At 45.3% G+C, this 15,241-nt stretch overlaps 1 protein-coding gene across 5 annotated transcripts in view; it reads right to left on the bottom strand.

Annotated features, from left to right (window-relative positions):
• The window catches only part of RERE (arginine-glutamic acid dipeptide repeats), a 166,070-nt gene that overhangs the window by 126,869 nt on the left and 23,960 nt on the right, over window positions 1-15,241 (bottom strand). Inside the window, exon 1 of one of the 5 annotated variants that reach the window (XM_065854882.2) lies at window positions 4,032-4,268. The exons of 3 other annotated variants lie outside the window; for them this stretch is intronic. The gene's annotated coding sequence lies outside the window, so the exon portion shown is untranslated. Of the gene's footprint in view, window positions 1-3,622; window positions 3,874-4,031; window positions 4,269-15,241 lie in introns of those variants that run through there. One more of the 5 variants, XM_065854881.2, reaches the window with a different exon arrangement.

A 15,241-nucleotide genomic window follows, 5' to 3' on the forward strand; every position in this document is an offset into this window, starting at 1 on the left:
GGTTTTCCAAGCAATATACGGGGAGGGGAAGCAGAAAGGCTGTGAACTTCCCCAGCAGAGGAAGGAACGTATTGATCCTGGTGTGGGTAAATGAGCTAATTTTGCAGACTGATTACATTAACGGGCTGACGGCTCCTAAAGCAACATCACTGTTGAGTTTCAGAAAGCCGGCAGAACCTCCCCTCTCGCACCAAAGCCGCTCGGACAGATGTATTTCTAACGCAATGCTGAGTGCTCTTCACACAAAGACAAAACACTCGGTTTAAAGATGCGTGCAATTGGCTATCAATATTAGAGATTCACATCAGAGCACCAGGCACCTTCCTATTCCAGGACTACACTGACTGAGATACCATTTATCTTATTTACCCTTGAAATGCAAAGTAGAGCTACTCGGTGTAAGTCATTCACTGATCTGAGTCTCGCACTTTAAAAACAAAGGTTCAAAGCAGCAGACATCTTGGCAAAGACATCACAGCTCACAACAATTAATAAAACTACCAGACAAGCTTGTTGACCGACCTGATCCCGTCTGAGCGCCACCACCGTACTGAAGCAGCCAAAGCTGCTCTGTACCCTTTACAGAGATCAAAGCGCCGAGCGTTTGCATCAAACACCACAGGCTACACGGAATTCCTGCTTCCTAATGCCTACAAAACGCTGCTACTTCTGTCCAATTTTCTGCATCTCTTGTCTGCGGAGCCAAGTGCCCAACAATTATCGCACCCCTGAGAACCAATGCTGGGGTGCACTTGTAGCTCCGCTCCCAAACTGCTTTTGTTTTCAGCCCCGTGCATTCAGCTGAAGTAGAATTAGAAATTGCTCAAGTAAATGAGTCTGGCTGCGAACGCTGGCAGTTCAAAACGAGCTTCACTCATGGTTTTGATCCCCTGCTTTGGGGACCAGGGTGACAATGGGGCACAGGGCCAACAGCTGGGACCTATAACAACTCCACTCAGCACCTTTTAATCCATTCATCTGCCAGAGCCCGGCCCAACGCTGCAGTGAAGCGGCCTTCATCTGAAATCACTTGGCCAAAACAGCGTTTCATTATCATCTCAACATGTATCTATTTCCACGCTCTGCCTTCATAACTGTGCTGTTTGTTTGTACCAGTAACCGGATCTCAGGTGAATTATCATGTTATCAGTATATATCACCAAATTACAGAAACGCTGGTTCTCAGCGTTTTACAAACTGCTTTTACCCCTAATTCAGCATACACGCAAAATCACCACAACTCCTCTATCACTCGAACAACTCCCAGAACAAGGCAAGAATAACTATGTACAACTGACCCAACACTCAGAGCCGGCTCCATAAGCTGTACATGCATTAAAGAACACAACGCAATCTGCCTACAAACCTCAGGTGCCCAAAAGGAATGGCACTGTTCCTACGCTTTCAAAGTGGTGGTTTTTTTCCAGACAGACACCCTTTAAGTCCTTTATCTGCATATAGGTCAATCACTATAGCAGGAACTCATCCACAGTACAGCAGAAAATACATTAAAAAACCCCACATCGCTGACCCTGTACAATTAGGAAGTTTGAGGTTCTTTCTGGCTATTCTTAAGCACAACAACATGTAGGATAACCCCTCTCAATCCATAAAAAACAAGGAGGTTTGGGATCAGACTAATAATGAATAGCCTGGCTTCCCCACACACAAACCCAAACAAAGCTCTCTGGCAGATGAGCTGCGAACCACTCGCATCACAAAACAAAAGCCCCGTCTTGTCACCTTTACATAAATAAAAGCAAAAGAGGGGTTGAGAGACACATCAAGAGATTCTCTACAACCTGCAGTAAAATCGCAAAGACAGTGGAACTGTTGTGACAGAACAGCTGTACACATCATTATGGTAATTAGAATTAAAGTCTCATCTACTTAGCATACAAGCAATTCACTGAACCTTAGTGACAAAAGCAAGGAGCCATTTCCTCAGAGGCACCATCAGGTCCAACTTCACAAGTTGTCCGCTTATGCTGAAGGCCACAGCGTAAAGGAGATGGAAAAGTATTTAAGAAGCAGCTCTGGCTATTTTAAGTAAAACAAAGCACTATCAACTCTAAAACACACACAAAGGAAGTGGTAGGATGGATTACGTCAGCCCTCGCCTCAATTCATAAATCCGAACCGCAAAACAAGACAAATTCTTAACTGCCTTTCTCTGCAAACAGGGTTACAGTGAACACATGCACTTTATGTCTTAAAACCCGTTACCGCCCGACACTCGCTGACGCATCACTTTGAAACAGCCGGGGAGGGGAGCAGAGCTGTAATCCGGCGGTTCCCGGTGCCAGATCAAATACCAGGGCAAGAGCCGGTGCCAAGCGCCAGCCGGAGCACAATGAGCACCCGGGCGCTCTGGCCTCAAAACCACCTTCCACCGCTCCCAGAGATCTTGAGAAAATACTTTAAATGCTACGAAATTACAGGCTTGGAAAAAACAAACAGCAGCTTTTAAATGCTGCTCCCACACAGCTCTCGACTTGCTGTCAGGCAGCTAAAACGTCTGTCTTGTGATAGTCACTCGGCATAAGCATTCAGAAATGCGATTGCCTGTAAGAACAAAAACTGACAGAAATGCAGAGTTGGTTGCACGTCTGGAACTAATTGCCTGCAGATTAACGGCTTTACATTGGAACAGTGCTCGCCTGTAGGGTTTCAAATCCAGTTTACTTTAAACTGAGTTCCCAGAAGAAACATATTGGTGGAGCATCTGAAAGCACACTCCGCTAGATTGCTACCCTCGCTTCGTGCCTAACGTTTAAGGGGAAAAAAAGTCACCTTGTCAACTGCTCTTTCCAATCCCATGCAATTAGAGCAGCCCCATCTGGCTGCGAGGCCATCCAGGCACACAATGCCCCACGCAGGCACAGCCACATGGGCTCAAGAGCAGCTTAAAACCAACCGCAAAACAAAGCAGAGCTGGTTTCTTCCGCAGGAAACAAAGTGGCCGAGCAGGTCTCCTGTCGCTATCTTAAAACACCATTAAACAGCGCTAAAAAAGTTACACCACACATCGTACCAATTAGTACTTCAAAGGCATTCCATTTTATCAAGTGCAGGGAAAAAGCACTTTCTTTCGGGATGGGGAAAATGCAGCTCCTTATCTCATCTGCTTAAAAAAAAATAATTGAACACAGCACTCTGTTTAGCTCAACTGTTTATATTTAGAACACAGAGGTAAAACATTTGTTATGGAAACAAACTCCTGCAGTCTGAAAGCATTCTGAACTCCTCGGGCCAATAAAAACTATGGCCTCACCTACCGACTGCATCCAACTTTGTCTGAAAAAATGGAGTAGCCAAAAGGGGAGAAGAGAATTAAGTCAGGCGTTTTCTCCACCCAGGTGTTTTTGTGTTATCATCGGCTAAGTGACAATTAGCCAACTTTAAGACCAACCTTAATTTTCCTCTTGGAAATTTGTACACAAGAAGGCACCAAAGTTACCCCATCAACGTGGTCTGGAGCCCCCACTGCACTGACCCCCAGCTGCGATTTCACCAGTAGACCCCAGGTCCTGCTCCAAGAGAAGGTCCCGCCGCTCTGACCCCCGTGGGGACACTGACCCGGGTCTGGGGGACACTCACCCGGGTTCAGGGGGACACTCACCCGCCAGCCCAGGGCTCGGGCTCCGCAGCTCTCGGAGTGAACACAACTCGCCCACAGTCGCCGCTCCCGCCTGACCCTGGCGAACCCCGTTTCGCCCCCGGAGCCCACGGGGCGTTGGGGGCGGCCGCGGGGACCGAGAAGAACCGTGAACCGGGAGGAACCGGGGCCCGGGGCCGACGAGAAGGCGCAATTGGCGAACAAAAGGAGGCCCCTCCGCCTCGCAGCCGGGCCGGGGTGCGGAACGAGCCGCCTCGCCCGGGCCCGCCGGGTTTTCCGCCGCTCCCCCCACCCCCGGTCAGCAGCGCGGCCGCCGCTCCCTGCCCGGCACCGGGAGGCGGCGGAAAACCCGGCGCGGAACCCGCCCGCTCCCCCGTTCCCCCGCGCCCCGCCCGGCCCCGCTCTCACGCACCGGCCCGGCCCGGCGCCGCTTCCCCGGTGCAGGCGGCGGGGACGCACCGGAGAGCCCCGCTCCTTCCCCCGGCCGCCGCCTCTGCCTCCGCCCCGCTCGGCCCCGCCGGAACCGGGAGCCCCGTGATTGATGGCAGCTCTTTAATAGCGTGGTCAGCTAGAAAATGCATCTGCAAGCAAGATATCGAGGAGGCGAAGCATCGCCGGGAGTGATCAGCGGCTCAACATCCCGGAGCTGCAGCCAGGAATATTAATGCGAGCTGAGCTCCTCGCCGCTCCAAACGCTGATCAAAACACACAGGGGGTGGGGAAAATGCAGATAAAACAGAGGGGTGGAGGGAACACATCCACACACGGCGTTCAGCCCTAGGATGGATGAGAAGGAGATGCCTGTCCGGTGTCACATTAAAAGACACTTCTACACGAGGATTTTTGCTGGCAATGAATTAAATTAGTAAGCCATTTTGTTTAAAATCCTTCCTACATCGTCTTCCCTCCCCCCACATTAGAGACAGAAATTCAGCTGCTCAGCAAAATATGTTCCTTATAATTGCATTTAATTGGCGATTTTCAAAAATAATATTGATCTTTCACTACGCATCTTCATGCAAACCTGGAACTTGTCTGAATCTCAGAATGTCTCGCGCTGTTCTTTAAAACCACAACCATGACCTTTCAGCTGCGAGGACCAACTTAATTTTAGAGCCAAGCTTTGCCATTTCCCTTGCAGAATAAAATGCAAAACAAGTCATCTATGTAATCCATTACCTGAGGGCAGCGTATACTCTTCCCTGCCAAGCAAATCTAGTTCCTAGCCATGCAGTAGTATTTTACCTATAAAATAGGTAAGGGTGTACGTGCACCTCCTCAGAGCCGGTTTTGCAAAATTAAAAAAATCATTATTTAAAAAAAAAAATAATTACGAAGGTTCACCGACCCAGTTAATTAGAGCAACACCCTCAAGTACTGTCTGCCAGCTTATTCTTTCCAGATGCTGCTAATTATTTGTAGTTGGATGTCTGCCCTCTGTTTATCCACAGATACTCTTACCATGTTTTGTGCCACAGCACGGGAGACAAAGGTCCAACTTCAAACATTTATTCTGTACTTTCTAGAAAGAGCTGCCTACAACAGAGCTGAGGCGGCTGATTAATTCTAATGCCCTTGCCACATCGCAAGGCTGTGATGATCGATACACATTGAAGAGGGTGCCCAGCACAAGCTTCGCTCCTGCAATATTCATCGTACAGCAGCTCCTGACCTGGAGCCCGTCTGCCAAAGAACTGGTTCAAAATAAGCTTTGTAATCAAGGAGCCGTGTGATAGCTCCAGACCTGCCAGAGCTGCAATTCAATGCCCAAGTCAGTACAAAGCAACCACATTGCACTTATCCTCACTTCAATTTTCTCATCAAATGTGACCTGACACCTGGCAAATCATACAAGGAACTTACTGCTCCAGCGTGTATTTAAATGAGTGTTTACTTCTAATGACTTCCAAACGAGCTTTCCAGCGGCACATTCATTCAGGCCAAGTTCCATTTATTGGAAAAATAGAATTGGATGGTATTTGTTCTAAACCTTATCCCTTTAGGACAGACGACCCAGCCTGCTTGGACCACAAATCTTGAAAGCGGAAAAAACGCACTTAATTTTTTTATAATTGTATCTCTAGAATTTTTTCTACTTCATTAGGACAAAAGTTGCTCAAGCAGTGCAGAGCAGCATCCAGCAGTCTGAACACAGCAAGAGAACTGGAGAGTATTCTGGAGCCTCAGACACTGTCTTACAAATCCAGCTTCAGAATTTGGCAGTGAAATCATCTGAAGTCCCATCTGTTTTCCTACAGCATGTTGGAGACTCTTGAATGAAGAGAACGGCTACAGCATTCAATCACTGACATCGGGAACAACTCAACTTTCACTAATTGGCTTTCCTATGAGATATGGAGATCTGCCCCCATTTCACAGACTAAAATAAAACACACACACAGGGTACAGCCTCCAGCTCCAGTTTGCAATGGGGACTTATCTTTTGGAAAGCTATAATAAAATATGAACATCTTTTCCTGATCATGCGATGCACCTTTAGTAGTCACAGCATTATCACCTTACAGTAGCATTTCTTTTAACACCGTCACTAAAAGCACATGTCTGAAAAAGGGGGAAAAAACTGAGCTACACACACAGAGAACACAGCATGACCGCTTAAGCAAAAGCTGCCACAAGGGTTAGGCAAATATATTGGAGAAAATGAGACCCAGGACAGGCTTGAGCAGAGATTCCCTGAATTACAGCAGCTTTGGAACAATCGCTACAGGCCTCGCACAACACGTCATTGCGTTTGGTCCAGTGTGCGTTGGTTATCTGGCGTCACACAAGGAAATAAAGTGCAAATCCAGCGCAGCGAAATCCAGCCCAGCTTTCCTGGCAGCCTTCATTTATCAAAACAAGCCTGTCATGTTGAGTACCATTAACAGATAATGAACACAGACAAGGGATGCGGTTACAAGCAAAGCACTCTGCATGCTACAGGCCTAAGCACGCAGCCAAGGGAGCTGATATTTATTATAAACATTATAATTAAACAGAACACCTAGTTGAAAAAAGTTAAGGTCGTGACAATAAACAACAGAAGCTGGAAATCTGAAAGAAAATAAGGCTTTGACTTGCTGTCAGTAATTCCTGATGTTGCTTAAAGGCGTGTAAATGTTCACATAAACCGTGCTCCTCACAGCTCAGGATTGGAAAGCACCCGTTAATCTGCACTTCTCATTTTGAGCGCTTTCCGTGCATACTGTAACACTTTGTATAGGGTACCTACGCACTGCAGCTCATCAAGAGTGAGCACCGAGAAGTGACAGACAGCGTGTCTTCAAAGGGCTGGAAAACGGGCGCTTTCTAGACATACTACTCAAAACAAACAGGAATAATTCATAACTTTGCACAAGCTCTACCGTATCTGAAGAATATTAAATGCAGATATACAAATTCAAAGAATATTAAATACAGACACACACCCTCCAAGCCACAAGACCCATTGATCAGCAGCATTCTCTGCTTCCAGCAGAACGAGCCATCAAGTATAGATCAACATTGCACCCACTAAAAAAACTGCTCCAAAGGAGCAATTTCAGGTCTCCCAGATACGTACACACTTGAAACACTGACCACAAGCAGGTTTAATGAGATTATACAGATTCAACCGGTAAATTAAGTTTGGGTTGCCTTTTTTTAAGAGACATCCAAGACAAAGAGGTCCCACAAACACTTATTGGCAGCTCACTCTGAACTCATGCAATTAACTCACCCCACTAACTTTTCTTTTTTAAAGCAGGTTCAAGTACTCTGTCTGGCTTGCACTAATTATTACAAAAATAAGCCTTCGACTTTTAAGAACACACGGAGATGCTTTCTTAACCAAAAAAAGCTAGCAGAACACTGCTGGTCAGCTTAGGCAAGCAACAAGTGCCACATTAAACTGCTGCTAAACTGAACCTATTTTTAAAATGGGACTTAACGTCTTCAGAGCTCCATGTAGATCAGGCTCTCCCTTTGGATCTGGCGGTGGGTAGAGCAGGTTCAAGGAGAACAAGCCACCAGCTATATATTATTGCCACAGCACTGTTTCCTGGTTTAACATCACGTAGAATTATTTGGGCTAAGAAGAGACCCTCAGGACCATTGAGTCCAACCACAACCTTGCTCTAGCATTAAACCGTGTCCCTAAATGGTTGGAGGCAGCCAGGAACCTCCTGTTCCCTTTAGAAAGGACTCTCTTGCAAAATTCCTTTTTGTTTGGTTGGTTTCTTGCTTTGCAGGAGTTATTTTTGATGGAGAGGGATGTTGTCACTTGTCTCTATAGTTTCATTCCTCCTCCTCTATGAGGGGCAGCAACGTGCTGCCATTGCCCCCTGTACTCATCAATAAGTCACAGGTCACCGCAGCTGGGACTCAAACCCACAATCCCCGATTTAAGAGCCCAGTCAGGCCACTGGGGCTCCACTGGGCAGGCCGCTGATGTGTCACTTCATCCCAGCCCTCATTACAAGCCTCCCATACATTCCCAGCTAAAATCACAAGGATGCCTCCAGTAAAACAAGAAGCCTGCAGCACAGACAATTTAAGCTGGAAGTTCGCTAGAGAATTGCTGAGGCCAATGGTCAACCGGAGCTTCCTTAGCAGAGGAAATCAGGCTGGGCTACCAGCAGGAAAGGTCCATCACCTCTGCACTGCTCCCAACACGAGCACTGAGTATTTGTTACCCGTCTGTTTGTTTTCAATGCAATACTAAGCCTAGACTCTATCCTAAATACAAAATATTTGGTCAGGTTAGAGGTAATGTTTTATTAGTATAAACACAGCTGAGAATAAATGATACGAACCTCTACAAAACAGTATTGTCTACACACAAATGTCTTAAAACTCGCTTGAAGCGGGACAAGTCCTGTCTACACTTGTAGAGAATACACAAGAGGAAACACACATTGAGTTTCAAACAGCTTCTTGCCACAGCACTAATCCAGCTGCAGCTCGCTCCACAGCCATACAGGGCGCTTCTCCACACCAGCAGAACGTAATCTCCAAGAGGAAATGCAGTGCAATGTTATTATTGCTTCAACATAATCAAAAGGCCATTTCATTCTGTAATCCAAGCCTGCCTAAGGAGACTGTAAACTCTGCACACAGTTAAACACAATCCGTCTTGCCCGCTTCCGCTCCAGCACGGTTACACACACAGCAGTTCGTAAAAAATCAGCACACGACGAGCGATTTTAATTTAGTGTGTAACTGCTGCAATTTGGATCAACCATTTCCTTCCTCTCGCAAATCCCCAAATGGAACCTGTACCCTCTGCAGACCACCAACCTTCTGAGGTGGGGTTTTTTTTGTTGGGTTGGATTTTGCCTCTTTGCCTTTGGGTGTTTTGACTTCGTTTGGGGTCATTTCTACCCCCCCGCAAGCCTCTAGGTGTGCAGTGTCTAACCTAGAACCTGCTAAAGCAAACTACCAACACTATCACATATTTTATGGCGCAAGAGCTACGGCTCCTTTTCTGTACTTACGCGGTGTCCAGGCTTGCATTTCAGAAGCTGTAAATCCTGACAGGTCGCTGTTAAAATCCCTGGGAAAGGAGGATCCAACCAAATACAGAGACGTCTCAAACCTCATTTTAACCACGCTCAGGCCCCAGAGCCCCAACCACCGCCCTCGCTGTAACTGCCACCAACAACCGCCACCAACTCCTCTGCCACCCCTGTAAGGTCGCACCGCTGGACCAAACTCCACCTGACGAGATGCACAAGTCTCACAAGCACAAATAAAGAAAAACAACTTAAATTCCAAGGCGTGTGCACTGGAGGTACCCACTGCTTGGTAATACAATTGCTTGTTATTAGGTAAAAAAACCACAAGTTGCCTCAAATGCTTTCTCAGCCCATCCAGACTCGGACAAAATATTCGACTGAGGAATGGGGGGAGAGACTCGAAGGACACAGAAGTCCTGCATAACTGCACTCCACGGGTCTTCAGACTAAATCTGGTAGGTGGTTGTTACAGAGCACCCTGGACACACGCAGCGTTTGTCACAGCAGGAAAGGAAAACAAAAGTCATGAAGACTCAGGCAGTTCACATGTGTGTGAAACCCCTAGGTTTTACAGGAAAGCTTCACTTACTAAGTGTTGGGGAGGGGAACAAACCAACCGAAAGAAGCCCAAAAACCAAACAGATGTGGCCAAGCCCGCGAGGAGTTCGATCCCAAGTTCCCACACAATTAGGTGAATGATCATAGTGGGGTTCACTCCCCCCTTCTCCCTGGTCTCCCCTCCGAAAGCCAAGGACCCAATTCTGCCACCCACATAAACCCCTCAAACCAGACTCAGTGCACGCAATGAAAAGCATTTTCTATTTAAACTTATTTGAAGGACAATGTAGCTGCACCTCAAAAAGGATAAAATTCCCCCAGCAGGACAATGGGCTTTATTTGGGAAGGGAAACGAAGATAAAACAAAAAGATTAACGAGGTGAGGAATGCAGAAACTTGGCAAGATGTTTAAATAAAAGCGTTTATGTGCATAGGTAAGTATGTAAGTACAAAGCGGAATGAACTCATTTGGGATATTGTGACCGAGCTCCGAGGGAACAAGCAGAGAAGTAACTTGAAACCCAGCTCCAGCTTTCAGACCTGGAAAGCAAAACAACCCAGATTTAAGCAAAAAAGTTCAGGGCTGCTAATCACAGGTCTCACTTTTTTCAGTATTTCTCCTCTGGTTTGTTTCCTCTTCTCTGTAGGGACCAATATTTAAACTCAAAAATGGTTGTTTTGTGGTTTTTTTTAGAAAATCCCTGCCCTGGGAAACTCCAAATTACAGAATGGTGCATTGTAAGCCAAGAATATTAAACCAAGATCCAGTCGTGTCTGCCAGATTTTGTGGTACTTACAGCAAGACATCAGCCTGTTCGGTAGCTTATTGAATGTAATGACAGCGACACACACAATTTATTACAGAAGGCGTTCTCTTAAAGACAACAAGAAAAATCCACATGTCTGTCAAGGAAAAAAAGTCATATTTAAAAGGAGAAATTTCAGAAGTGATTTGAAAAACCCACAAAACACAAGAAATCATAAAAAATCATAAATGTGGGGGGAGGATGGGAGGGTAAAGCTAAAGAAAAGGAGGGGAGGAAGAAGCAAATGCATCTTTTTCAACTCTATCAAAGCAACTGTAAAACATCAGCAGTTTGCCTGTTCTCCCCTCCAGCTTCAACTGAAAGTAACGTTGGGAGTGGGAAATCTGATACCTCTATCAACAGCCTGTGGAGTGTTTAAACTATTGGAATATAAAGCATGAGCTGAAGGAAACGGCTGCCAAATGCTGCCTTTACAACCTGCCTTCCAGAGCAAGACGGGTTCTTTACCAAGAGATTTTCTCAGCACACCAAGCAGAGCAGAAATTGAACTAACAGATATGTAAAATTTGCAATGGATTTACGGGCCTTTATTGAAATCACAGTAGAGATAGGAAATGTAACTACAGCTCAGTTTTTTAGTATAGTAATCACTTTCACATTCAAAGGCTTAGAAAATTCAATAGACTTTTTTTCAAGTGACAGTAACCATGGGATGTGACCGTACCTATAATCATCGTTCCCTCCAGACAGGGGGATGCGCTCTCAAAAGAGGAAGTTTCTATATAATCTTGAAAAAAATGTTTAACAGTCTGAAACCACATGAGCTCGGTTCAGTTCCATGGCTCGGAAACCCTTGATTTCCCAACACAAGGGCAGAAGATACCCAGGGCATGAAACTAACCCACTACACCCCTCCAGAACCCCCAAACCATGGAATAATGCAGAGGTTCTGAGCTTATTCCTCTTCTCCTTTTCCCTCCACAAATTCCTAAGAGCAAGTTAACCAGACGGTTTCCATCTCAGAGAAAGGAATCAGAATCCCAGAATGTCAGGGGTTGAAGGGACCCGGAAAGCTCATCCAGTGCAATCCCCCCATGGAGCAGGAACACCCAGCTGAGGTTCCACAGGAAGGGGTCCAGGCGGGTTTGAATGTCTGCAGAGAAGGAGACTCCACAGCCTCCCTGGGCAGCCTGGGCCAGGCTCTGCCACCCTCACCAGGAAGAAGTTTCTTCTCAAATTTAAGCGGAACCTCTTGTGTTCCAATTTGAACCCACTGCCCCTTGTCCTATCATTGGTTGTCACCGAGAAGAGCCTGGCTCCATCCTCCTGACACTGCCCCTTTAGATATCTGTAAACATGAATGAGGTCACCCCTCAGTGTCCTCTTCTCCAGCTCCAGAGCCCCAGCTCCCTCAGCCTTTCCTCACACGGGAGATGCTCCACTCCCTTCAGCATCTTGGTGGCTGCGCTGGACTCTCTCCAGCAGTTCCCTGTCCTTCTGGAACTGAGGGGCCACAACTGGACACAACATTCCAGGTGTGGTCTCACTGCATAGGTTTACATCAAAACTGACCCTTTTCCACATGCATCCATCTCTTAAGAGCCTTAAAAATACACATATACCAGCATTAAGAACCGCAACCAAGTGTGAGGCCTGTACCTGCCTTGGCCATGCTACAGCCTGACATGTTCAAGAAACCTTTTACCCTTTTGAAAAAGGTGTCTCTGCACTTGGGAAGACTTGATAAAAAGGTAAATTCAAAATTGTACTGCTCAGAGTGCAACAAGACTTCCCTAAAATACAAGTTTTGTCAGCACTTTGCTGGGCTCAACTGATTTTGATTTGTTTTCCAAACAAATAAGGATTTCCTGATGTAGGAACATCTTTCAGAGTCCTCAACCACCTACACAGAACTGAAAGGAAGCAGCAGATTTCTGATAGCTCATATCAACTAATTAACAGTCAAAAAGGCCTTTCCAAGTCCGTTTCATAATATTTCTCTCGCTGTAGATGAAGAGGTGAAAATAGTTAAGCATGGTTAACCCTGGTTTATCAAACACTCACCAAATAATAGATCCTGCTGTATATTTTAACATAAATCAGTTCTGTGCTGCTTGTCAAAACAACGCACGTTTTTCTATCAGCATTTAACATAAAAATCACGCTGAGGGCTTAAAAAATCCCATTCATGTGACTGTGTTCTGACTTTGAGCTTCCTTCCACATTCTCAAGTAAAAATACACCAGTCTCAACTACATTCACCTTGGTGCCATTTGTAATGCAGCTACTACAGAGACACACAAGTTAAGGTGGTATTTTTAGGAAGGTTAAACTGGTCACATACTGGTTTTGTCTGACGCTGTTCCTTCAGTGGCTTATGGGAAAGAGAATTCATGTAAAAGGCATTCCAGTTCTCCTGTTTAGTTGTCTCGTGGTATGGAAAAAACAGAGCAATGCACAGAAAAGCTGGAAATATATAATCCCCAGCAGAATTGGGCAACCAAACAATGCGAAGGTAACAAACTAATAAGGATATGTGAGAGTAATCTCTGTAATTTCTCCAAAGTACTTGCAGGAAATTGTAACCCAGAGTACCATTCCCTCCTGTTGTACATTGTGCTCCAGATATTCCACCTTTGATGAAATCAGCTGCAAACTAAGGCCTGAAACAAACGCACAAAGGGACAACTCCAGAAAACAAACATTCATTTGAGAAAATATTGACATGTTCTAGGTTACATCTACACCAAAAGCAAACATTCCTGGGTAGCAGGAACACAGTTCCAGGCTATGTGAAGCAAGTTTCCAGTGTAACGCTAAACAAACAGCTTTAAAGCCACTGCAGAGAAACATCAGAAACCTCTTTCAACGCAAAGGGTTCAAGAGGAATGGGTGACCATTTTAATCCGGTGACATGGTCAAGCCGCAGAATGCCACCTAGTGTCAGTGTTCCCCAGGAAAGGGGACAGACCTACTGAAACACTGCAAATAAACCACAGAGACCAGGTAGAGACTTGACTTTGCCATCACAAATTAGAAGTTAGCCTTTTTCCCCTAAAGTGCTGACAACAGCCCAACTGAAAGCACTAAGGAAAACCAAAATAAACCACATGATGCTCAAATTTCAGCAACATCACAGAAGTTCTTTAATACGTTTGATTCCCACTCCAGCTAATGATTTGATTCATTACTCAATGAAAAACAACAAAACCAGTGTGTAAAGTGCTCAAAAATCCCAAGGAGCACATGCGTGCAACACACAGAACTTCATTTTGCTGATTAGATTCAGAGCTTGGGTGGGGGTGTTTGGTTTGTTTGTGGGTTTGGCTTTTTTAAATAACCTTTAAAATGGTTCTCTGTTGATTAATCCATTTTCATCCTTCACTGAGTTTGATTCTTATTAGTTCAGACTGCAGAGAATAGATTGATTTTTACTATAGTCAGGATCAACACAAGTAACAGCTTTTCCAATTAAACAACTGCTCAGCACGTTAAGTAGAAAAATATGTCCACAGCAATAATGTGCAAGTGTCCAAAGCACTCTTCAATGCCAAGAAAAGCGAACAGACGCGCTTGTAATAACTTTAACCTTTACCTTGAGAAAGGAGGAAAACTCGGGGTAATACAGACAGTTCAGCTCCTGTTAACTCCGCTGATGAGTTATCTGTAATTTCGAGCCTTTCTCAGTGTTACAGCTTCTTATCTTTCAGCTCGGAATTACCATCATTATACCACACAAATCACCACATTGAGCTCCAGCCTGTTAAACTAAAAATCACAAGTAGAAATGGTCTAGCTTCTCCCCTTCAATGAAGCTTTTATACCAAACAAATCTACACACTTCTTGCATTACAACCATTCAGAGCTGTACTGTAAATCACAGCCTTTATTCCACAGCTTGCAGCTATTCCCACGTTTAATAACTGACATGCGAGACAAGTTTTAATCTCCATCAGGCTGAAACAATTACTATCCTCGTATTCACTCAAGTCAGAGGTAAAAATTACAACTTTTGTATTACCTGATTGTATATTGAGGGGGAAAGTTATTCTTTCCCTGAGGAAAAAGGCAAAGCATATTCAGTATAAAAGATGGGAGCCCAAACAATCACACTCGCACACCCCGAGCACTTAGGAGAAGAACTGAAAGGAATCTGATATGGAATCTACCACCCGATGCTGCAGCTCAACCCCAAACAGTGAAGAACCATTCACAATGTGAAGGTTTACAGTCTCTAACCAGAAAGGAATATGAAAAATCACAGCAGGTCAAGACACTGCTGCTTTCCCTTTGAGTATATTGAGGCAAAAACGCAATATATTACCTCTTGTCCAAGAAAGGAAGAAAATGCCATCACTTTATCCTTTTATTTATACTCTCTAAAGGCCTGAAAAGATACTTCAAACATCCAAATTACTTAAGCCACCATGAAAACGACAGGTACGACGTTCGAGCTCACGGTGTGAGAGAACCCTCCCCAGAGCTAAATAATTAAGACGCATCTTCCAGATTAACTCTCCGGGCCAAACCAATATTCATGCTTCCAATATACCGAGGGCTGTGTGGTTGGTGGGAAAGCCAGAATGAACATAGCGCGACTTTTATTGCTTTTCTTCAGCAAAACGTCATCTTGGCTGTTGAAGCAGGGGACGGAGAACGCAGCGCTGGCGCCGAGTGCCCTCTGGAGTCGGCTCCTCGGTAGCGACAGCGAACACCAATTACTCCATCACTTAAAGAATTCACACCACTATCCACAGGATCCTAAAAATAGGTTGTGTTTTACAAGCAAGCTGATAGCAGAG

Source organism: Patagioenas fasciata, chromosome 23 (assembly GCF_037038585.1).
Source record: "Patagioenas fasciata isolate bPatFas1 chromosome 23, bPatFas1.hap1, whole genome shotgun sequence".
NCBI classification, from domain to species: Eukaryota; Metazoa; Chordata; class Aves; order Columbiformes; family Columbidae; genus Patagioenas; species Patagioenas fasciata.